The sequence below is a fragment of the Rattus norvegicus genome, chromosome 1, assembly GCF_021556685.1.
Source record: "Rattus norvegicus strain SHRSP/BbbUtx chromosome 1, alternate assembly SHRSP_T2T, whole genome shotgun sequence".
Lineage (NCBI taxonomy): Eukaryota > Metazoa > Chordata > Mammalia > Rodentia > Muridae > Rattus > Rattus norvegicus.
Window position 1 is genome coordinate 128,266,822 of NC_141534.1, and position 26,198 is coordinate 128,293,019.

General features: G+C 37.0%; 1 long non-coding RNA gene across 1 annotated transcript; it reads left to right on the forward strand.

Moving 5' to 3' along the window:
- The first annotated feature begins 17,877 nt into the window (after positions 1-17,877).
- Positions 17,878-25,843, forward strand: LOC120097775 (uncharacterized). The gene is made up of 2 exons (XR_015655160.1): positions 17,878-17,977; positions 25,699-25,843. It is a non-coding gene; the product is annotated as an uncharacterized LOC120097775 (long non-coding RNA).
- The last annotated feature ends 355 nt before the right edge of the window (positions 25,844-26,198 follow it).

A 26,198-nucleotide genomic window follows, 5' to 3' on the forward strand; every position in this document is an offset into this window, starting at 1 on the left:
GCTTTGATGTCATGAAGCAAAAATATGTACCCCCAAATATTACTTTTCTTAGCACATCTTTCATGGATAGTTATGAAGACAGATTACATATATACAGATTAAGTCACTCCACCTCCAATCATATTTTTCTTTGCCTTAAATCACACTTCTCCACTCTAGAAATACCTGCAAATGCTCTGCTATGGTAAATCATATTTGACATATCATCTCCTACACACATAATTAAGCCATTACACAAGTAAAACATCTTTGACAAAAATCACTTCATAAACGACCTACTAGGCAAGCAGCAAAGTAATTCTCATGTAGTAACACTACTGGAGCCAGTTTTATTTATAATCTATAATTTATAACTTGTCAACCGTTTTCCTACCACAGATGGTAGCTGTCCTAGTTTGCTCTCCGTAATTTTGATAAACATGGTGATCACAGGCTTAAGTAGTCATTTTAAAAAATGCATTCCAATATCAAACTCTTGCTTCTACTTAAGTCTATACAGGTGAGCAACATAAATATATACATGTGTACACATATGCATACACCTCACACAGACAGAGAGAGAAAAAAAAGGAAGGGCGGGCGGGTGGGAGAGAGAAAGGAAGGGGTGAGAGAGAGGATGGGAGAAAAATATAAAATGATAAGGAAGCAGGAAGGATGAAGAAAAGAGGGAGGGAAGATAGCAAGAAATGAAGGAGGAGAAAGTGAAGGGAGTGAGTAAAGGGGGAGAGAAAAGAGAATGAGGGGGAGAGGGAGAAAAAGAATCTAAAATTTTAGAACAAGTGAGTTTCAGAGAAATCAGAAAATTGAGATATATGTAAATGCCTTAATTTACCCTTTACTGACATATAGTGTATGACTCCATAAAAACTTCTTTAGATACCTTGCAACCCAGGCTGGCCTTGAGATCAAATCCACGCCTGTTTTTTTTTTTTTTTTATTTTTACCTGTGTTGCCTTTATTTTTAACAAATTCTGGTATCTGCTTCACTTGGGTCCTTATTCCTATTAAGACTTACACCTGTGATCACATAACAAGGGTAAAATACTGATACTCTAAAGGAAGATGTATTAAGTTGTGAAAAATAACAAGGGTTCGCTATGCATTGCCATGTGAAAGATTATAAGTGGATAAAATATATGAATCAATGGTTTGTAGTATTGCATATAAAATATAAAAACCCAAGATATATGACAGAGAGAGAGAGAGAGAGAGAGAGAGAGAGAGAGAGAGAGAGAGAAGCATTTGGCTCCAACTACTTACTTCAGACAGCATTCAGTCCAACTACTTACTTCAGACAGCATTCAGCCTGGATATGTAAAGGATCATGCTGGGATTTCTAAATTAAGTTGACTCTGATGAGTGTCTGGAGAAAATCCTAGGCATAAATATCCCAGTGCCACATTCTAGAAAAGAGATCACTGCTCAGGATCAGGATTCTGAAGGTTCCCAAAGGTTGTTGTAGTTGTTTGAGCCAAGAATACAGCTGTGTCTGAGGGAAGAATCACTTAGAATCACTTAGAGGTGTTTTAAACCTGCCTAAGGAGTGTTTCTCATTCTTTTCAGCTACACTTCAAGACTCAGAGGACTCATAAAGTAGTGAAAGGGGTATCTTGCATTTGCAATAAAAATGTTTTCATATCAAATGCAATCCCATTAATTGCTAGTAAATAGAATTATGCAAAACAACAAAATTAATTCACATCATGGTCTATAATTGGCTCAGTATGCATTAAAACATAATGGGCATCATTCAACCCAGTGAAATTCCCATGTCGTCTTTCTCAATAAGTACCCACCACACAGGTAAAAATAATCAAATGAGATCCATCATAACGATGAAATATTCAACTGTAGCTATTCAATGTAGACATAAAACAGAAGCTAGAATTTAAATGGAATAAACACAGATACTGTTTTCCATAGCCTATAGATTAATGATTGATTTCTGTACATTTGTAGATTAGCAGGTAAATAATGATGTAATAAATATAAGAAAAATACCCAAATTATTTGGGAAGAACACTACCCTGGAACTGATTTTACAAACTGCAGTATAGTGCCCTATTTTTCCCAGCTTCTGTCTCCAACCCTGTTGCCAGTTATATTGATGTCTAAGAAGAACGGGATTGTCAACTATCAACTCCCTTTTTCTCCAATAGTTTATATATTTCTACTCATTTTACATCCTGAACAAACCCAACCCCCTGCCCTTTTCTATCAGCCCCCCTTACAAATCCCTATCCCCATTGCACCCTCCTCCTTTCCTCAGAGAAGAAGGAATACCTCCTCCCCGCTTGTGTACTACCTCATCCTAGTACATCTAGTCACAACAGAACTAAGCACCCCATATCCTACTTAGGCACAAACAAGAAGGATATTCAATGTCTAGGAACAGTGATTACCTCCACCTACCTCAGGAGACCTACAGTCACCTAGACAGAAAGGACTTTGTCGAGCGGTTCAGAGGGTAAGCAGATTGCATGTTTCATAAGAAGGGAGTCAGACAGGGACTCCTACAGATGAGTGTTGTGCTTCCTGGTGTGGACAAGAAAGCTGATCCTGGGGCTGGCTCACCAACTAAATTCCAGTTGAGAGGCAGCTTGTTCATGAAAGTGGTCAGCAACATCAGTGAAGCTGGAGACTGGTTTGTGTTGAATAAGCTTGAGAAAAAAAATTACAGTACATGGGATTAGCTGATAACTAAACTTTTAGAAAAAAATACTAAAAATAATAGTGAAAACTTGAATGTAGGAACAATCTATTTTACAAGATGGAGAGAAGTATAACCAGAATGAAAACCACAACTCTAACTGAGATGTAAGACAGTCTCAAGCTCATATGTGAGAGCAACTAGAGCCAAACTAGCCAAAATAGAAACCTACATATTCAGAAGCACTAACTTCCAAACACAAAAAATGAAGGTATCTACAGAGTAGTACATCGTACTTGGGTTGCCCCAAATGGCAATGGAAAAGTAAGAAAAGAACAAGCATACTGTTACATTGGAGATGAAGTAGAGTAATGCACTTCACAACCAGTGACACAGATGCATGTTTGAGGTACAATGTGACTGTCAAAATGATGCTATAAGATGAAGTTTGAAAGCACTGTACAAAAAGAAATTATGTGTTAGAATAAAGACTAAGCACTACTTTGTGCGTGTGTGAAATACAATGACTTGCCCCCAGTTAGTCTTTGGAATAAGAAATGTGAAACTGAAGAATAAAGAAGAGTAATAAACCCATCTCTATGAAAAGGAATTTAGAAATATCTCAAGCTACTTGATTAAATGTAGAAATTCCTTTCATATAACTTAAATACATTTAGCAAACAATTTATTGTCTAGACAAAGTAATGACAGTGGACTATGTAACTATCAATAAAAGTAAGTATGTGACTAATCACAAATATCAGGAAAGAAGAAAAGGAATTATGCCTCTAAAGTGGTAGACTATCATTGGAAAACAGAATGAATGTGATCAGTTAAATATGAATATATAAATCCTGAATAATCATTAGAATTGAAAGCATAGATGCATAACACAAAAGAAGATATTTTAATACTTGAAGATGGTATTATTCCTTAATAATACAGGTATGGAAGATAAACAGGTAGAATATTTATTAAAGTAGCTATAGTCTACTAAACACAGAAATTCAAAAAGAAAATTAGGAAAATTGAAAATAAAAGAGTCTTAAGTCCAACATGTGTTAACCACTCAGTCATGGTAGGGGAATAAAATCTGGAATGGAAAAAAAAGAGAAAGAAAAGAAAAGAAAGAAATCTGAAGAAGTAAATCAACAAATCAAAGAACCCAATTTTAAATATTGGGTCCACACCTATACAGAATTCTCAATAGAGGAATCTCAAATGTCTGAGAAACATTTAAAGAAGTGTTTAACATCCTTAGCCATCAGGGAACTGCAAAAAGAAATAGTTTAAGATTCCATTTTACATCTCTCAGAATGTCAAAAATACAAGTTAGAGTTCACAGTGGCAAATATGTGGAACAAGGAAACACTTCTCCACTGCTGGTAGGAGTCTACATTTGCACAGCCACTTTGAGGTTAATATGGTAGTTTCTCAGAATATCAAGAAGAGTTCTACCTCAAGATCCAGAGATACCATTGTTGTGCATATATCCAAAGGTGCTTCATCCTACAAGGACACTTCCTCAAGCAGGTTTATAGCAACTTTATTCATTTAATACCCAGAACATGGAAATAACCTAGGTGTTCCTCAAAAGAAGAATTAATGGAAATATGATACATTTATACAATGGAGTACTATTCAGCGGTTAAAAACAATGACATCATGACATTTGAAGGCAAATAGATGGATATAACTTTAGTGATTTTAAATCCTATTTTTAATAATGGTTCTTAAATGTTTTAACCTTCCTTACAGCCCAAAACTCACCAGAGGTAGTGGAAAAGAAAGGATATTGGGATAGTGGATCTGCTTAGAAATGTTCTTCGTAACAACTCCCATCTGTGTTGTCTGGAAACCAGCAGTTCCAGTCAAAGGATAGCACGCAGCAGCAGCTTGATAAACTCGCAAATACCTCCTGCATATACATACCAGCAGTCCACTTGGATTAGCAACACTGGTGACATGACCTAGCAGAAACAGCCAGGCCTCAGCCTCTGCTCAAAGGCAGCAGAAAGGACCAACAGGAACTCGAGAAAAAGTTCTCAGCTGTGTCTCAGGGATACCTACAAGCACTGCAAGCTAGCTGTACCATTTAGTCAAGTTTTGTCTCCATAATTCCACCTAGCCATAGTCATACCCCCCAATTATCACATGTCCTCCACATGCCTTGCTTCAGCACAGCTCTTGCCTCAGCACATGCATCCAATCAGTCTAACTACTTAGAAGCAGTAACAAACTACAGTACACTAGAAGTCTTTTGGTGCATTTCTTTCTAAGGCATCCTGACAAATGCAGTTCAACTCTCCAGTGTAAGGAAAATGAAATATATATATATATATATATAGATTAGCAAAGAATCTTTCACCATGTGTCCTTTCACATGCTTGCTCTTTAACAGAACATTCTCTCTCCTGTGTATGCTTCAGCCAAACATTCCTTCATGAGTCTGCCATAGTATTTCATACCTGTGTCCACTTTAACAGAACATTCCTTCACTTGTTTGCTCCAGCAAAACACCTCCCTATGAACTTCCCAAAGAACCCTTAAGTTTTATCTGCAGATGGAACTAGAAAAGATCATCCAGACCGAGTAAGACACGTGTGGTATATTGGGGGGGGCTAGGCAAAATGTTAAGGTCTAGGTGACTGTTACCTGGCTAGCCTGGCATTACAAAGAAACTCTTTCACATGTTTCTGCTGTTACTAGGATGCTTTCTCTTTTGGCATTTTTATTGGACAGTTTATGTATTTACATTTCAAATGTGATCCCTTTCCCTGGCTCCTCCCTCTGCCATTCCCCCTCCCCCTGCTTCTATGAGGTGCTCCCCCTATCACCCACCTACTCCCACCTCAACATCCTGGCATACCCTATACTGTTGAAAAGAGCCTTCACAGGAGCGTCTCCTCCTACTGATGCCAGACAATGCCATATTCTGCTACCAACAAAGCCACAAAAGCTTTCACCTAGAATTTGTCCTGCCTACAGAGAGTATTGAGACCCAAGTGTAGCATAATTATCATCAAAGAAATCAGAGAGACTTCATCCAACTACTGATGGAAGCAGATGAAGAATCCCACAGCAAAATATTAGGCAGAGCTCAAGGAGTCCTGACAAAGAGGAGAAGTAAGTATGGGGGTGACAGATGGGTCAGGGACACCCCCAGAAAATGGCCCACAGAATCAACTTACCAGAACTCATGTAGACTCACAGAGATCAGGGAGCCTATATGGGTCTAACTTAGGTCCTCCACCTGTTATGGCTTAGTAGCTTACTGTTTCTGTGGGATTCCTAACAGTGGGATCAGAGGCTGCTTCTGACTATTTTGAGTGCTTATGGGACCCATCTCCTCCTACAAGGTTGCCTTGTCCAGCTTTGATTTGATGGTATGTCCCTGCTCTCTTTGTTATTTAATGTTTGATTCATGTCCCTGGATGACCCGCTCATTTCTGAGGGGGTTGCAGAGAGAGTGGATCTGAAGGAGAGGGAAGGTGGGACGAAGAGAGTGGTGGTGGATTGGAAGCTAATGTGAAAGCTTTGTAGACAAGACTGAAATAGCTGAGCTTGTTTTTTTTTTAAATATATGGGTAAACATTCAACTAAAATGTGAAAAAAAGAAAAGAACTTGGAGATTCCTATGCAAATATGAAGGTATAAATTGAGTAAACCATAAAAGCATATACACCTGCCTTTTAAAGTTAAAAGAAATTATTGATGTTAAAATCAAAGATAGGTTTTATATAGGATAATACTAGAGCTAAATCCTACTCTATAGCATATATATATATATATATATATATATATATATATATATATTCCTTTCTAAGAGGACTGAGAAAACAAGACCATCTAGCACAATACAATGATTCTTTAAGTGCATGAATGAAAATTTAAAAAAAAAACACTGAGGTGAACTGGGAATTTTAATTGGAAATTCCAATATCATATTGAGATGCTTAGTGAAGTGGGAAAAACACTAATAATGCAGAACATTATAATTACACCATTTACTGATTTGGTCTAATTGTCAACTACATAATTTTATGCTTCACCTGTTACTTCTCAATAGTTTTTTTTAAGTTAAACAGGACATTTGATAAAGTGGGCCATCTTCTTGAAAAAATGTCAGTCAAATTAAATCTAACAGAGAGAGAGAGAGAGAGAGAGAGAGAGAGAGAGAGAGAGAGAGAGAAGGAGAATGAAAGAAAGAAGGAAGGAAGGAAGGAAGGAAGGAAGGAAGGAAGGAAACAAAGAAACAAAGAAAGAAGAAAGAAAGGGAAATAGTACTATTTGTTCAGAATAACATTTGTCAGCAAATAGTTACAGCCTGAAATACAAAGTGTGAAATATTAATGCTTCAGATACAGAACTGTTTTTTGTTTGTTTGTTTGTTTTTAGTTTGCAAAACTGAGCATTCCAGTGGATTTGGAAAGAAAGTGTAGGTAAAGAAAAATATGCAGGAGGATAGGAAGAACTATAGAAAGGACTAGGAATTATGAGAGTAGAAAAACAGGAAGAAGAGAGTGGAAGCTGTGAAGCTCAAAAAAGAATAAATTAAGGTAGATTCTGGATGCTAAATCTAGGTTGAAAATGCCAAGCAAACTATGAGAATCCCTCCAACTGATGCTTCATATGTTTAGGGAACACACAGCACAAAATACGGATGGGGTTCCTTACTCCTGAGGGAATATGTTGAACCAAAATTGAAAACTGAAGCACAAAGCCATAAGAAAGCATCTCTACGCTACATGCATAAGCACAAAGGTGACACAGCATTGCTCCTCAGTAATTTCAGTTACAGTTCATACAGAATGCCTGGTCCATCTGCTGAGATTCTTACACCTGGAAACTCAAGTAGTGTTGCAAATCCGTGATGGTGCAGAGTCTCTGGGAAATAATGGCCATTTGTTATGAAATGGAACGTGTTCCTTCCATATAACCCAGCGATTTCATTCTTGGTCACTTACCCTAATTAGAAAATGAAATTTCAAGTGGGAACCCAAGGAGAAGTACTCTTAGTAGTTTTTACATTTACTGTTTCAAAACTGCAAATAATGTCTATTTTTTAATGGACAAAGAAAAATAAAAAGAAATGTAGTTCTCTAGTACTCAGTAATAACGAATGATAAATTTTGAAACAATATATGGACTTAAACAAAATAGAGTAAAAGTGTCTCAGAAGTCCATATAGGTAGAAGAGTGGGCAAAAAAAGCTAAGTTTGGTTTCCTAGAACCAAAGTAAAACCTCACCAGTATCTGAACACTCACAAGAGCTAGATGGCAGCAGTGCATGAGATAATTCCCTGAAGCTGGTATAAGCAGCCTGAAAAAGAGCATTCTCCATCCTAAAGAAGAAGGAAGGTGAGCCCAAAAACATAGTGTTGTCCTCCAAATTCCTCACATGTATTCCATACTCACAAACAGCACCTCACAGACAAACATGTTATATGAACGTGAACGTAGTCTAAAAGATTCACTTCTATGCTGTTTCACTTGTAAGCTGGTAAAATCTAAAAAATAGACTTACAGAGAATAAGTCTTTGAAGGTCAGGAGAGGTGGAAAGTGATAGTAATAAAAACCATGTAGCAGAAAAGGGCTTTGTGCATATACATTGTATAATACAGATATGCCCATGTGATACAATGTTTTAGTGTATTTAAATTGTTGAAAGAAAACAGTATATAGTTCAGTTAAGATTTATTCATCAGTAATAATTCTCTGGGTTGAGCATTGCTTCAGTTACACAAAACAGTCTTGTTGAGAGAATAACTAAACAATAAGCAGACCTGTGTTTTTAGGATTTCTAAAGTGTGGCATCATTAAGAACAGCTTCTGACTCTTCTTGGCTAAGTGAAGTTTCAGGAACCAACACAATCCTTGTATGTTCAGTTCTCCATCATTTTTATTAATTATATAAGTATTATGGCATTTTCTAACTTGGGAAGGATATCAACCGGAAACAAACTATTTTCTAGAAAATATTGTGTCTTTAATTTTTCAAAGTCAAGACTCCTTATTTCACTATTCAGTCTTTGATACCAAAGTGGCCATATCAGAAATTAAGTGATGACATGGGTTACCATTATACATTCAGGAACATATTTAAGAATATTTCTAAAGAAGAATTATTCTGCAATCTGTCTGCTCCCCCATGACTTGTGACAAAGTGAGATGACTCCCTGCATCGAAACTTCATGGATGTAGAGAGTAAGAAGTATTGAAAATCAGACAAAAGTAAAGTGTAAGAGCAGTGACATGTGATATCACTGTGGTCTCATGCTTAAAATTGAGTGGCATCATATGTATTAATTAATACAAGTGCCCTATCAGATTATTATTAACTAGGATTTGTTTCATTTCAACCATAACAGAAACTTCTATATCTCTAACATAATGACCGATAAGTATGCAACATGTTCACTCACATCAAATAAAGTCTCTCAAAGTAACACAAGTGACCCTCAAACTCAATGATCTTCCTAACTCAGGCTAATGAGTCCTGGAATTATAGCCATGAGCCACCATGCCTATCTTATTTGTCAGATTTTGATCAAAGACTTTTTATTGAATAATCCATGTGACAGCAAGTAATTGTTAGCATATGTGATTTGATGGCAGGTAATTATAATTTTCTGTTCTAAACTCAAGTTTTAATTGAGATGTACCAAAACAACATAGGTGTATTTTAAAACTTGCTCATTGCTGAAGATGTTGAACATGTATATACAAGAATATTATATATTATGTATATATATATATATATATTACATATATATATATATATATTACAATAGCCTTTAATGAAATAAAAGACCATGCATTTTAAGGAGAGTGATGTATAGAAGGGTTTAGGGAAACAAGCAAGACAGAAATCTTGTAATTTTATTATAATCTCAAAAATAAATGCATAGTAAAAGAAAACTTAAGTAAGCCCTGCGTCTACAATCTACCATGATATCTGAGGCACACCTCCTGCTTCTGACGTCTCATCTTCCAACATTAAAGGAATGAGATATCCCTTTTCCTCAGAATAATATCTATATTCTGATTAGGAAGAAAAAGACTCCAAGAGCTTCGAATTGCAATTTTAAAAACCTGAAACAAGACGTTAAAATTTCTTGAAAGTAAGAATTCTAGAAACAAACAGGAAAACAAAATCCTAGCAGGTTGGCTTCTTTTACACGTCAACACTCACACCATCACCTCCGTTTCTGTCCTCAGATGCCTCGACCAGTGTTCTTCCTCATCCAGCAGGGTTTTTTGCTCTGCAGTTACGTCCGTCCCTTACCTGTCTGGTTTACTACGCATATCCAGTGAATCTTCTAGTCAGCCACCTGCAAACATATATTAACAAGGAAATGTGACAAGTACAGCTAAATGCACTATGCAGTATTTAAATTGCTGCTAACGACGTAAAGTGATTGAATAATATACTTTATAAATTACATATGGAGAATTAGGATATGAAAGTTTATTCTTTTGTCATATACAAATAGTCATGTAAGATAATACTAAAGTAAGAAATAATACAGATTAGGTTCTCATGTCCTCATACATAGTACGATTTGAGAGATGCCAATCTATTGACCTAGAAATTAAATTGTAAATTAAGCTCTACAAAATAATGTTGATAGTGCAGATAAATATACAGGTATGTGTATTTCAATATTATATCTGCAGATTAAAGCAAAATGGACACAAAATAAGCCAAATAAAATGAAAAAAACAATAAATATATGCTAATCAAATCTTGATGTAATTTGGTAATCAATATCACTTGTTAATATCTAAATATACCCAGTAAATAACTCTAGGATAATAGCAAATTAAGGATAAGAAATTTTGCACAATATTGGAAAAGATGGTAAAAGAATATAATATTTTGTCATCATTTAATCTTCTTGAGCTTTTCAAGCTATTTGCCTAGTGTACCATTAGTGCTCCTAACTGAGAACTTGGTGCAATACCTCACACATTTGTCTTTTGAATAAGAAAGTTTAATCCAATCAAAAGGACCACTCAGTAATATATGACTATGCTATGGCACAGTATATCTACCTGAAAATAACTTGATCCTTGTATGCCTAAACACAGATAGCAATAATAAACTTATGCGGTACACATAGGCTGAAAAATACAGATGATGTTTACAAAATGCAGAATTCAAAGGTCAGACTATGACTTTTTATTTTGTATTTTATCCATGTAAAATTTGAATTCTATCATTTTTCTCCAAAAATGCTAAAGCCCACATAGTGAAATGATTACCTGCATGTACCTCTGAACACTTCATAAAAATTCCAGGGCTTTTGATGGACAAAAATCAAAAATACCATAAAAGATTTTGATTTGATTTTTTATTCTTTTTGTCTTTTCCATTCATTTATTTATTTAAATTCAGAAGGATGAGAAACTAACTAAGTAGGAACTAACAATTTACAATGTACAGAAAAGAAAATGGGTCGTAGACTTCTTTGGTATAACTATGATATTCTTGCTGTTAACCAAAACACAAACAAACGAAAATAATTAAAACCTGTAAGTTTTGAAAAATATGCTGGCCAACAGGAGAAAGAAGGTACTACTACTATATGCACTTTATGTACTTGTGCATGAATATAAACTTGATAAATACTGAAATGCATAGCCATGTTTTCTAATGGGAGAAAAAAGTTTATCCTCTGTATGATGTGTGTGTGCGTGGGGAGTGGGGGAGTAAGAATCTGTGGGTAAGTAGAGCTGGGCAGGAAGCTTTAGATCCAGTCACAGGAACTGAAGAAAAGCACCTAGCGAACCTGAAGCTAGGACACCTGCGCATAGACTTCTAGACTGTTGCGGAGACCAGCAAATGCTGAGCACCTGACTGACTAGCTGATGCTGAAGAGCCAGATTAAGATTGGCCCTTGCTAGATGCCGTCCATGTGCCGCAAACACGTGACTTTCCCATCATTCCCTACTACTGAGCCGGCTAGTGTCAGGATACTTACAAGCTCACCAGCATTAGTGACCAGCCTGTTGCACTGGTACTAAACTTCCCCAGGGGCCACTGCTGAGGCCAGAACAGGAGTTCCCATAGGGTCTGCTAGACAGTCACTAAATTCACCCCAAAATAAACTGAAAACCATCTGTGGAACAAAAAGCACAACTAAGTTTTCGTCCTTAAGGAAATATTAGTTTTCATACTTCCTACCTCTTTGTTTTGTTTTGTTTTGTTTCACAAATAGTTCTTCAATTTTAAGAATAGGCTACACAGGTCATACGAATTTTTACAAAGCTTTTAGAATCAAAAAAATTGCACATCAATAACGGTAGAATGTTTAAAAAAATTTATTACCCAAATATTTTCCTCCATGTAGTTTTACCATATTATGCTTAACCATTAAAATCTATTAAAATTCTAACCATTAAGTTCTATTAAACCAATAGTTTAATAGAAAAAATGTAAAAACTTTCTAGCAAGATATGCAAATGTATTTACCTTAAAACATTTAATTATTCATATCATAATGGTCTAGGTTCTTACCAATTTTATTATAAGTGAAGTTTAAAGGAAGTATGAAATTTACAAAAATATCCATGACTATATCTTCTCCCAAACTGAAAATAATTAATCAAGTACGTTCCCGCCCATAGATACATTAAGAGGGACTTAATTTTAGGATTACAAAATATAGAAAAAATACATGTATATATGTAAGTAATATTTGGGAAGTAAAATTTAAAAATGGAAAAACAAACAAAAAAAAAAACACAAAGATCTTACAACTTGCAGGCAACTCCCAGCCCTAATGTTCACTGAATTTATTTTCTACAAAATCAAAAAAAGTAGTAATGAAATTCATACTCAGTAATGTAGAAATATGGGTATTTTCAAATATTTGATAATATCAACTTTCTACCTTTTATCATACATGTAAATACATTATACATGTAATGCGATATGTTTCAAGTGAAAACTAGCACTTGTATATTTTAATCGGTAAATTGGTTATATGAAATTAAAAATATTTCCAATTTATTAAATTTTTGATAATTGCTAAGTGTAATAGAGTAAAACTAAAAACAGTTAAATATTTAGAAAACATTTGTATCTTTGTAGTGTTATATGCATGTGGTAGGTCACACAATAATAAAAACAGTTAAATATTTAGAAAATATTTGTATCTTTGTAGTGCTATATGCACGTGGTAGGTCATACAATAATCTAACATTAGTAATGAATGCTTTTTAAAATGTTAAAACAATTTCCCAAAGAGAAAAAATAAATAAGGAGTAGGAATAATAGATATTTAACACTAAATCAATATATTAGACCAGCTGTGCTAGCTGTGCATGGTGAGCTGCTAATATTGAAGCCTAAACACTGCATAATTAATATCATCATTTAATATAGAATTAATGTCACCATGGTCTTTTGGGTTCTCGACAATTTTATTACTATTGAAGCTTACAAGTATGTAGTTTACAAAAACACACTGAGCCATATTATCTGTAAAACAGAAAACAATAAATCAAGTACATATTTTTAGTCTACGGATAAATTAAGAGACATTTATATTTAAGATTACAAAATAAAAATAACGCATGTCTGTCTGATGATAAGAAAAATACAGCAGGGTTCTTCATATCAAACACTATCAAATATAGCTAGCTTTATATAGTAGCAATAGAATTGTTCGTGACAATTGTTTAGAAATATGTAGATTAATTGAGTTCAATTGAAATTGTTATTTGTCATAGGTAAAGTGTCTATTAGTACGATAAATCATAATGATCAAATTTAAGGAGTGAAGTGTTCATTTGGCTTATATATCCTGTGTCACAGTCCACTGAGAGAACCCAAGCCAGGAACTCAGAGAGGAAACTTGGAGGAAGAAACTGATACATGGAGGAACAGTACTTATCGGCTTGCTCTCTATGGCTTGCTCATCCTACTTTGATATACTTCCTAGGGCCACCAGCCTAGGGGTAGCAACTCCCACACTGAGCTGGAATTTCCCCCATCAATTGTAAATCAAGAAAATGCTCCATAGACTTCCCTAAATTCCAACCTGTTGAACACAGTTCCTCAGTTGAAATGCCCTTCCCAGACTACATCTTTACAGATGGATATAAAAACTTGCGTATATTGTTAAGGTCCTTATGAACCTGTTCCTGTTTAAAAAAACAGCATGCAAGTAAATAGAAAGGAATGCTATGTGCTAAGCTTTTAACTGCTCCTTTGTTTCTGGTTTATTGGTTTTTGTTTCCTGGTTTCTGGTTTACCATTATCTGTTGTTTTGTAGCCAGGATTTCCGCTAGGTACCCAGTCTGGAGCTGAGCTCAAATTCAAATGCCTGAACCCTTTTAGTCAGTCATATGTATATAGATTAAAAATAAATAAATCTGTATTAAACCTGCTCCTCATTGATGCCCATCAGCACTAGTTTCTTAGGATGTTTCCAGAATCTGGTCGCTCTTTCTCACTGGGGCCGTTTATCTATCTGGGTTCTCAGCCAGGATTTAACATAACCCTGCACTTCCATTTCTGGATGGCAGATGGCGATGTTGAATAGCTTTATGGGATATCTGGATGTTTTAATATTGTTACCTTACACATACTGTAGTTTTTAACTAAAAACAGAGTTGTCAGAGTTATTAAATCTTCTTCAAGAAATTCCCCAGGCAGAGTTTAAGGGTTTTATTAACTAGAGGTTCAGCAAAAATCACAATAACACCCAATATGTCCTGGTTCTGCAGAAGAATCAGCTAGAGACCTACAAAGGCGCCTGAAGCAGAAACAGCAGAAACCATAATGGGTCTTCTTCTAGAAGATTCTTAAGGTGCCATGATAAATAAATGTGATATATTATTCTGAGGAGGATCCTAGACAATTCTGTATGTTTTAAATTGATACAGATAATAACATTTTAACTAGATGAATCAAATGAGAGTTGTGTATGATACTCACAAATCAATGAAAGGTAGCTGATGAAATATTCCTCATTACAGAATTACCACAGCATTGACCTTAGAAGAAATAACAGTTGGGTTAGAAAGTCATGAAATTCTGCCAGTAACAGAAAGTACATAATAAATAGGTGTGTCACCAGAAAGATTTAATTAATCCTAACTTGCCTGAAGTGTGGTTTCGGGAGATGTTTTACTTCAAATGCACTCTGAAAGATTTTGCGTTAAAACATTCATACCCCTTGCATTTCCAATGGTTTGAGATAAATAAGTGGGCACAGTTTGTACATGAGAACGGACATAGAGGAAATGCACATGGAGAAAATAACAAGAAGTGGAGTATAAGGTTAAAATATGACAAATATTTGTAAAGGAAAAACAGAAATCCATTATAGCCTGACCACATCTCTTTTGTGCTTGAAATCAGATAGTAGCAAATTTAAAATTAATTTCTGGTTAAGTTAGTATTTATTTCTTCTAGAAAAAATGGACTATTCATAAAATAACTTTCAATTAATACAAAAATCCTGTGGAAAATAGGATGATCATGCCATTAAGAAAAGAATATCTCTAAGACCTGTAATATACAAAGCTTTGTTGTATAGAATCCATAAAGTATTTCTATAAAAGAACATTCCATCCAATTCAGGGAGCATAGAGTAATTTTATGTAATGAAACGTTTGTAGAAAGTAAGCAAAAATGCTCAAGGAATATGGGCAAAAACCATAATGGGCATGATCCAGAAAAATATTTTTTTTTTAATTTTCATCAGGAAACGACAAACTCAAAAAAAAAAGTTAAATTGTGCCTTGTCAAAAGAACAGAAGAACAAATGCTCTGTGTTTTAGTAATTATTGAGTTTTGATACTGTGTGTGTTTATAGTTACCATCCAGTGCACAAGTAGGACAGACTAGAAGTAGATACTCCAAATACTAAGTGATTCTTCCCTCAGACGCAGCTGTTTTCTTGGCTCAGACTACTGCAACAACCTTTGGGAATCTTCAGAATCGTGCTGTTAAGGATGATCTCTTTTCTCCAATGTGGCACTCAGATATTTAAGCCCAGAAGGTTCTCCAGACTCTCATCAGACTCGACTTAATTTAGAAATCCCAGCACATATCTATGCTGAGTGCTGTTTGAAGTAAGAAGTTGGGGCAAAGTGAGTCTCATCGATATTTCATTCTCTGTGTCTCTCTTTCAGTCTCTCTCCCTCTCTCCCACTCTCCCTGTCCCCTCTCCCTCTTCCTCCCTCTCCCCCCCCCCTCTCTCTCTCTCTCTCTCTCTCTCACACACACACACACACACACACACACACACACACACACACACACACACGCATGATCATACTCCCCGAAATGAAACAATTTAGTAAAAAAGAAGCAACTGTGTCACAGACTTTGGGCAGGATGGAATGGCATAAACTGAAGAAAACCTAGCAAAATAAGTGTTAGGAAAACTGAGCGAAATAAACAAACTTCAGTTGACTATAGGTTAGAAAACAAAAATCTGGTAAATATCACTGATAAGGAATTGAAGTGCCTGCCTGTGATGTGTGGACCACAGCAAGAAGACTTACAAGTAAAATGTTGAGTCAGTAGTCTTTTTTTGCTGTTAACTATCATAAAATCCAACAAAATGTACAGATGAGCTTAGGAATAAATTGCTCAATCCATAAACAAGGTTTTTGAAGAATGAGAGGAAACTGAATGTAGGCGAGAACTATTTTTCTTTACAAGCTAAAGAAAATGCAGAAATGTGTAATGAAACCTCATTGATTGCACTGTGGTTTAGAATGAGGAAAACTACCTTGTATACTATGGATTTAAAACAATTGACATGTGAAAACTTCCCCGTTCATGATTTTTCACCTCTAGCCCAGACCATAAATAGCATATACATACAAAATACAGTTAATTTAAAGCATGATTTTTGCCAGTTTATTACAGGTATTCTACAGGCAGAATCTGAACTTTGCCCCCCCCCCTTTTTTTTTTTTTTTTTTTTTTGCCTTTGTGACACTCAATCCTTCTTGAGTATGGGAAAAAACAACTAACTTTCTCTTCAAGTGAATATGACATTGGCTTTAAGCTGTGAGTATCTTAACTCACCCAGTGTCACATTATCACATATCTTCCATCCCATATTTAGCCACAGTCCTTTCAACACCAAAACTTCTGTGAAAACAGAGATATATGGACATAAATCCAGTAGATAGACTGAGGAAAAATGTGTGGTATCATCTCTTTAAACCATCTCTATGCCAAATGACTGGGGTGGGGGGTGATCAGCTGCTCAAGGAGTGAACTGTGAAAGGCTTTCCAAGAATGAACCCCCTGTTCTTAAAAGTTTGCCTTAGTTTTTTGGCATGTCACATGGGTAGAAAGAAGCATAGAGATCGTTTTATGCTGCACCTGTCAACAAATAGGCTTTGGAAATAACAAGTCCTATGCTAGGCTCAAGGCCATCACATTGCTTTGCTCAAATGACCCATCTCCTATTCTGGTTAGCCACAGGAGAGAAAGACTTGAGGGTCAGATTTTGGGAAGCAGTGTTCCTAAGGAGGAAGTTAGGCCTTTGTTTACTGGACATTCTCTCCTGTGCACCCTTCCTTAGTGTCTATCTGGGGATATAGATCAACCCCCACGCCCCACTTTTTCTGACTGGAGTGAGGTGAGAATCTGAATTTTTAACAATGTTGCTCTAATGCAAATGCCCAGCAATGAGCTGAGGCCCCAGGGAATAGAATCCTGGGCTGGGGGCAGGCTGAAGGGCATCGGGCTTAAATGTTGAGGTAATCTTTTCTCTGAGGCAGCTCACCTTCAGCTTGTCAACGCACCCAAATTTCCTAGGCAGCTGCTCTTTCCAAAATTAGGATGTGTTATTTGACTCGAATTCTACTTTGGTGATCCACACAGCACATTTTCAACATTTCCAAACCCTAACAAACACTGCAGTCAGAAGCTGTCAGAGGACAGAAGGGCCTCTTCTGTTCCATGCAGCAGCCGCCTGTTGGCGCAGTAACCTGAGCAAAGGAACACTTGTGGCTTGAGAGCTGCAAAGGGAGGGGCTGGAGCAAAGAGCCACAGCCCAACTCCCTCTCTGCCCCCCGCCCCTGCCTAGCCCTAGATCTTTCTAGAAGCTGCCAAGCTGGCGCAGTCGCAAAGTAGACTCTGCAATGCTGCAGTAAGAGTGCGCAGGCGCCAAGAAGCCCCCTCCTCGAGCGAAGGGAGCTGCTGCAGTGTGTTTCCATTGCGCATGTGCCAAAAAATCCCCCTCCCTAGTGACCAGACCCCTGCACTGCGGTGAAAAGAGTGCGCATGTGCTAGCAGGCCCTTTCTCCAAGGCTGCGAGCTGCTCTGAGCCGCTGTTTTTCAGGTGATTGACACTGGATAAGGCCCACAACGGGTGGTGAGAACTTGTAAAATGGTGGCTGTGAGAGACAGATTCCCTACAGAAATGTAATTGAAATGTTCCCAGTTACTGAAAAGAACCCAGGTACCTGCCCCTGACCCCAGGATGACAGTTTAAAGCAAGGAAATAAGCTAACTCTGGGTCAATTAGCCAAGGTCAGATTAGCTCAATTTTCTGAAATCAGGTTTTCAGACCCTTCAGTGACTTCAAGGCACATTTGGCCTCACAGCCTTGAGATGGCATTCGCAATTGACCTCTGACTTTTCTCCTTCTTAAATCATGGGTTATCAGTATTATTGCTATTTAAACTTTGAACGAACCAACACGAAGTAGTCTTTGAGCTTCCACGGAATTTTAATAACTCACAGGTATGGGAAATCAGGAGAGGCATAGAGAGCCTGGTGGAGGAGAAAAGACTTCCTTTGTAACCAAGTCTGGAGTCAGAGGACAGACAAGGAGAACTGCCTCCCTGGTTACTGAACTCTAGCCTTACATACAAATGCCTGCACAATTTTTCCCTTGATAATTTTTCCCTCTGCTCGGGCTAAGAACCACATTTTCCCAGTAGACTCAAGTTTAAACATTCTGGTTTCAAACTGGCAGTAATCCAAGCCACACCTTCAGTATCCTGCCCCAGAGTCCTGCTAAACAAGGCTTCTCTGAACAGCACGGATTTGGGAGTACAGCAAAGCACTTGTTTCTCACCTTATTTTAATACTTACTGAGGCTCAACGCTGTTACTGGAACATTACATAGAGCTACTATAGATTTTTGTCCACACCTCTGTCGGGAACTCACATAACCCCACAGCTTCGTCAAAGTAAAAGGCACCTAGTAAGAACCTGGCCCATAGGTGAAACCTGACCTGAATTGATCACACCTACTTCGAGTATCTGAAATAACCCCTTTAACACGATTTCCTGCCTATACCCGTGCCTTCCCACACCCATATCATCCTCACAGCAGAATGAATCACAGAGACATAAATCTCCTTTCAAAAAGCTACCCCGAGTGGAAGCCAGAGAAATCACGCTGTGTCTCACCCTCTGACTCTAGCTGCTTCCCAGCCACATAGACCCTATTGTCAGTCACAGAATCCATGAGTTCCAAAGTGTTTTGTGCCTAGGAAGATCCATCTTCCACTTCTACTGATTGACTCAGATCTTGTAATTTTTTTTTTTATCAAAATTCAAGTCTAACACGTCTTATTCAGATCCCCTTGATTGCCTTTGAAGCGTCTGGCATTTAGCACACTCAACCTTGCATTTGTGTGCTTTGATTTTTTTCTGTCTGCTTTATGCATTACTTTTATTCACTGTATTAATAAGCATAATTTGCAAATATGGTGAGAGCCTGATAAAAATCTACATGAAAGCAGATAGCTTTACACTACACATAAACATGTCCCAAGCTTCTAAAACAGGATTATGTAATCATCAGAGTTTTGAGGGATTTTTGTTAGATAAATAGATAAGCAAATAAATAAATAGCAGGATCTTACAATGAAATGACAGGTTAGGAACTATGAATGATCTTAGGGAGAATAAAAGGCAGCAAAAATCATTAGTCTCTGAAACAGTATTCTAAAGTGCTTTATTGGCAGATAGCAGGGTGATCACAATGAATCTCTCCATTTGCTTTTCCTTTCTTCACTCTCGATCACAAAGCTCCTGGGCCCTCACTTCTTTGGAACACAATGTGGATACATTTGGGCATGAAACTTGCTTTTTCTGGAGGTGCTTAATTTCACAGTCAGTGGCCTCATCTTTAATATCTTGGTCTCCATGTGTCTGAATCAAATAGACAGTCATCAAATTGTTGCCCCTTGCCGACAGCCAGGGAGGGTTTCGTGGGATTGGTTGTCCAGATAAAGCAATGAGACTAAGAGGCCTCCTCGTTTCCTTTTGGAAATCAGAGCAAATCTGCAATAAAGCCTCTGTTTTTGTGATCTCATAGAAGCCTCTACAAGTAAAGAGTTTTTCAATACACTGCAAAATGTGAAATACCCTAATTTACTTCTGCACAAGTATATTTTCCAAAAAAACAAAACAAAAAAAAAAGAAACGAAAAAAAAAAACAAAAAACAAAAAAGAAAGGTGTGGTTGTCAGAATTGTTTACAATAGCAGAAATATTAGAAATGTTCTACTTTTCTATGAATATGTGGATGACTTCAAAACATGGTGCCTATGATCATAAGTATCGCGGACTTGATAATACATAGCATGATGAAGAAAGTGGTCTGTGAGATTTTTCAAATCACAAAAAAAAAAAATGTAAAATCAATCTGTGTGCTTCCAAAGACACATTTGATTGTGTATTCAGAGTCATCAATCCCTTTTTAGATGCTAGTCAATTTGAAATAAGGATTTCATCTGGTTAAATTAGGGGGCACAAACTCTCGGTTATTTCGCACAATGGTATATAATTTACATACTCGTAGTTGGTATGATTTTTGTTTTTTTGGGTTTTTTTTTGTTTGTTTAAAAAAAATAAACTCTGCTTCACTAACCCCATCCTCACCCAGTCACGGGTGTTTCTGATGTACAGCAGCCGCTTTAATCAGCAGCTGCTGCTATGGCAGGCACTTTACTATGGCGAGAGACTTCCTGTTCTGGTTGCTAGATGGCACTGTAACCTGATTAGTAAAGGCTCCCAACCACCATAAAGGAAATGGGAATAAAATTCTCTTTGAAACAGCCAACTTGGATTTGCCTGGGGTTCGTTCCTCCTCAAGGAAGTGGGGATTTGTTCCTTTGCTTACAAGCAGATGTTTGAGGATTTGGGTGGAGGGGAAAGCAGGAACTCTTGGGAGGCTGAAAACACAGCTGTATTAGAGCAAGCGCCTCGCGAACTCTAAGCAGGATCCATTATCTGCAACCATCCATACTCCAGATCCCACACATTCTTAGGAAATGGTCTAAATGCACAGTAGAGGCGAAAGTAGAGGTTTCTCGGTGACCTACTATGTTACAAATGTACAGAAACGATACATAAAAGGGCAGCCTTGAACTAGGTTGCTGCAGTGGATAGGGAAAAGTGACTGACATTTGGCATGGGAGGGGGCAGGCGTCATGGCACTGAAAACGTTTCAGATGAAAAGAGGAATCAATTAGAATAGAATCCCATCAAATTTTAATTATCCTGAATTTTTCTGTTTTACACAGGGGTCAGAAGAACTGCCACAAGTGGGTTAGTGGAGCCAACTGGGGAGACATACAAATACCCTTATTTAGAGGGCTTTCATCCCATAAATGATCAATTTTTTAAAAGCCACTGTGGAATTAGTGGCAAAAACCTGTAATCTCGATGTTCATGAGAATGAAGGAAAAAAATGAGGAGTAGGGGGAACAAGATCTGTATTTAATCTATGTATACATGGAGATTTATCCAAACAAATTCAAATAATTCCCAACTGCATATGGTTGAGTCATTGAAAATCATTTCACAACACTTGGTTAACTTCCACTGGGAGAAACTGTAGCTAAAATGTTATCTTATATCATTAAAAATAAATAAACCTGGTGATCTGGAATTAGGAAAGGTAATTTAAAAGGAGTGAAAAAAATAAGATATAGGCTTTGCAAACTTTGTAAGTCTTTTTTTTTTTAAGAAGGAACATCTATAAATCACTGGAAGCACAGGCTGCTGAGGTAATGGGGAACTAGGCAAAATTATATGAAAAATCAAATCATGGCAACATGAGATTTAAATGTGTGTATTTATGATTTGTATTTCCATGCTCCTATTTTACAACAGCGTAGTCCCGTGGGCATTGCTGCCCTACGGCACTGATAGGCTCTTGCCAGAGGCTGAAGTTCTGGAAACAATTAATGTTAATAGGGAATAAGAAAATCATTTTATTTTCCAAGCATGTAATTATTGGTGTGATCATGAATACATTTTATGTCTTAAAATTACATTAGAAAACCCCGCAGGGAGATTAAGTGCAGCCTGAATGGGTAATGCTTTGTTACCTTTATCTGCAGGGAGTTGGAGGCAATCACAAATGTTTAAGAACATTTGTGTGTTGCATATTTTGAAACAAATAAACTGTTACAGAATTTTCAGAATGTATGCTCATCTCTATGTGCACTCATACATAACAATGAAGATAAAGGTCTTTAATATTCTGCTTAATAGAAAATAGCTTTTCTGTTTAATATTACCAAATAACACCTCAATGGCTAATAAATAAATATGACTTTGAGGATCACGTACAGTTGCCATGATCATCAAAAGCCTCTGTCCTGTGTAAACACGCATGCATGCCACACACACACACACACACACACACACACACACACACACACACACACACACAAATGCCTGTTGTAGGTTTCCAGCTGGACCAATCCATCCATGAAACCCTCTCTGGGCTTCAGGCCAAGGAAAGAATAGATCCTAGAATGGTGGGATGTCTTTACAGCCCCTGAAATAAGTCCAGGTTAGCATATGTTCCCTTAGGATCAAGGGAGAGTAAAAAATTCAAGTCAAGAATGTTTCTTTATGGTCTTTCAGAGAGAGGGACAAAGAAAGGGAGAAGGAGAAAGAGAGAGAAAGAAAGAGACCTATATGTCTATTTCTGTGGTTGTATGTGTGTGTGTGTGTGTGTGTATGTAATTGTGTGTATCTATAGGAGTATGCCCATTTGTGTCTATGAATGTGTGTTTTGTTATGTGTGCATCTATGTGCATATGTGTTTGTCTGCATATGTGTTTTTATGAATATCAGTATGAGTGTGCCCATGTACATGTGTATGTTTCTGTGCATCGGTCTTTCTTTGTGTGTTTCTGTGTGCAATACCATGTGTATGCCTTTGTATGTTTGTGTCTGTAGTTATGTATGTTCATGTGTGTATAAACTTGTGTGTGTCTGTGTTGTGTGTGCATCTGTGTGTGTGCCTGTGTCTGTGGTTGTGTGTGTGTGTGTGTGTGTGTGTGTGTGTGTTCTTCCAGGAAAATTTTGCTTGCTTATTTTTTTGTATCTTATTTTATGTGAAATGATATCAGAATTCCTTATGAACAATCTTCAGCTTTTTGTCGGATTCTTATTGCTAACTTTCAGCTACTGAAGTGTACCTTTATACCTACATCAGGAGTCCTCTGGGTCTATTTGAAAAGCTCACTAACTTACTTCAGAGCAGGCTTCTGTAGGCATACTGAAGCTCATTAGCAGGATCACACATATCTTATATGTGAAAAATCAAGAAATTAATTTGCTACTGTCTGTGAACACAGGAATAGGCATGAAGCAGTCTACTCAAAACAGAAGACATCTGTGCCCACCCTACCAGGTTGATCAAAGATACAGAATATGGGTCTGCATCATATCCAGGCAGCTAGCAGGCTCTACCAGAGTCACTAACTCCCCAGATTGAGGGTAAGGTGCTGTTGGAGGCATGGAAGTCCAAGGAACTAGTCCCCTCCTCTACTCTCCTTGGCAAGTTTTCTTTCTGGAAGTTTGAAATGAGCACTCCTGAAGGAGCTGAGAATCTGCAGAAAATTGGCATTGAATACCAGGTTTCTTTAGACAGATGTAACGGAGCATCCTAGGTTATATTGGCTTTAGCTAGACACCCTCCCACAGTTGCCCCCATCCCCTAACCCCAAGTCCTAGTCCTGGCCAACTGGGACCACAGAAGAATAGCCAGGTGCAAATATCAAATTTTCTGTTAAATTTCTATTCAAATTCCATGTTCCAGAATCCTGTCATCTGCCTTAAAATCCTCTTACAAAAAGCAGCTGACTAGTTACTGTGATTAAAAGGGTATGGGACATGTTTTTCTTCTGTAGTCTCATAACCTCTTCTTATTTACTTGGTTAGTTTTTTCACCAAAAAGCAGTTGAATTATTTTCTTTGGTTATATTGGGAATTTTCTCTACATTAAAAGAATTCTACAGCAGGATTGTGGGATGATTTGAGTATGCTGAACAATATGGCAGGAACAAATAATTCTGAGTGCTTGGAGCATGTGCGGATTCGTGTGCATGATTAACATGAGCTTAAACTATACTGTTTTTCACAGAATGATGAGGAACAAATGAGTAAACAAAAGAGTAACTCTAAGTGAGAACAAATTAATCATTTTAGTGTACACACACACACACACACACACACACACTGGGGGTACTGGAGGTAGGGAGAGAGAGAGAGAGAGAGAGAGAGAGAGAGAGAGAGAGAGAGAGAGAGAGAGAAGTGTTGTGCTCATAGACAAATACACACCATTGCCATTTAGTATCCTAGCCCCAAATCAAGAAGCGATCCATGTAATTAGAACCCACAATGTTTCATTGGTGTTCCCGTGAATCTAATCTCAGTCTACACTGTTGACTTTAAACCTCTCCTTCTGTTACTAGGACTGGACAGACTTTTCCTTCAGAGTGACACAGCCTAAAACATTCTAATCGCTGCCCACTAATTTCATGTGTTCTATATATTAAGCCTATTAATCATATTAAGCCTTTCAGAGATTCTAGAAATAATCATCTTCTAGTCTCTGAAATAAAATTGGAGTTGGCAACAGCAAAATTGACATCTATATTCTTAAAACTTTTCAAGTTGAGTCTGTTTTGTTCTGAAAGCTGCCTTAAGCTTTTGGTTATTAATGGCCAAATAATCCTCTCAAGTTGTCGCAAATACCAGATCCTCAGTGATGTTTGCTGTGTTTCTGTTCCTTGTCTTTGCTTTAGGGCATACTATCACACTTTTCCTGTTTCTTCATATGCTTAGACATTGAGGACTGCATAGTATAAACATTCTTGATTGTTCCATGTTCTTCTAATGGATACATGTATACTGTTTCTGTCAATTAACCACAGGGCTACATTCTGAGAAATCTATCCCTTGAACATCATGGTGTTCACTTAAACAAAACATCATTATAAGATACATAAATAAACAGTTAAGTTGGCTGAACAAACTGCTCACAGCCTCTTCTCCAGATGGTGGAAAGTCAGGCTCTGTTCAGGTTTCCAATGGGAAGCCCAACCTACACTTTATTCATTTTTTCAAAACTATTTAGTGTTGGACAGGCTAGATCTACAGAACTGAATGTCTCCTGTGCAACTCTTACCTCTGAAGCACACACACAGACACACACACACACACACACACACACACACACACACAGCATACATATATATGTATATATATGTGTGTGTGTGTATATATATATGTGTGTGTATATATGGCATTATGATCACATACAGATGCATGTTTTCCAATTATATTTTCAGATGTCCTTCATGGCACAGAGTTGGAACTTAGTTGATGCCAATATCCTGAAACTATGAAAAACCCTCAAAGTATAGAGTAGAGTCAACCCCATCACAGAATATAATTTTTATGTCACTTAGATAATTTCAAAAGTTGCCTTTGTATTGTATTTTAGATTCCTAGTAAAGATTCTGTTCTTCCCCACCATTTAAAAATACATTTAAAGAATTTTGAATTTAAGCTCATTATGTTTGATATTAATAATACGTGGGGTAGAAAAGTGGTTGTACATAAGAAATTTCAGCTACTAAAGTGGCGGAGGTATGAGGATCCTCAGTTTAACTAATGAGTTTAGGTGATGCACAAGCCCCTAACTCTTATGCATATTAACAGAAACATAAAGTTAATAGGAGATTGATATATGGGTATAGTTATACATATATTTGTATATTTTTTTTCTGTTTTTCAGGAACCAAGACCTTTGATGATAGCATGAAGCACAACTTTACATCAGTCCACCAGAAGCACATTCATCTGTGTCCACACAGGACTAGAAACCTCCAAAGTAAATTCATTTGTTTAGAAAATGCAGAATAAAAAGTTTTCTATCAATACATAGAGACCTTTTTCATATATTTATTTTTTATTTTCAAAAATTATGTATTTTCGTGGATTTTGGAGAAAAGTGCTAAAGGGAGACATAAAGACAGATAAAAATATAAATTATCCCTTCTCATTAATCTATCTGAAAGAGGATAAGGGGGAATTAAATATTTGGAGAAGGAAAGCCAAAGATAATGGCTCAGGACTAGGAGTTCTGAATGTTCAGTCCCCTCCATCTCCCCCTACATCCCTCCTCCTCCTAGGTGCCTAGGGAGGAGAGCTCAGATGCATATGACTGCCCATCCATGTCCAAATCACAAAATATGTTCTGTGTTTTAATAAACAATGAAATAACATATCCTGCAG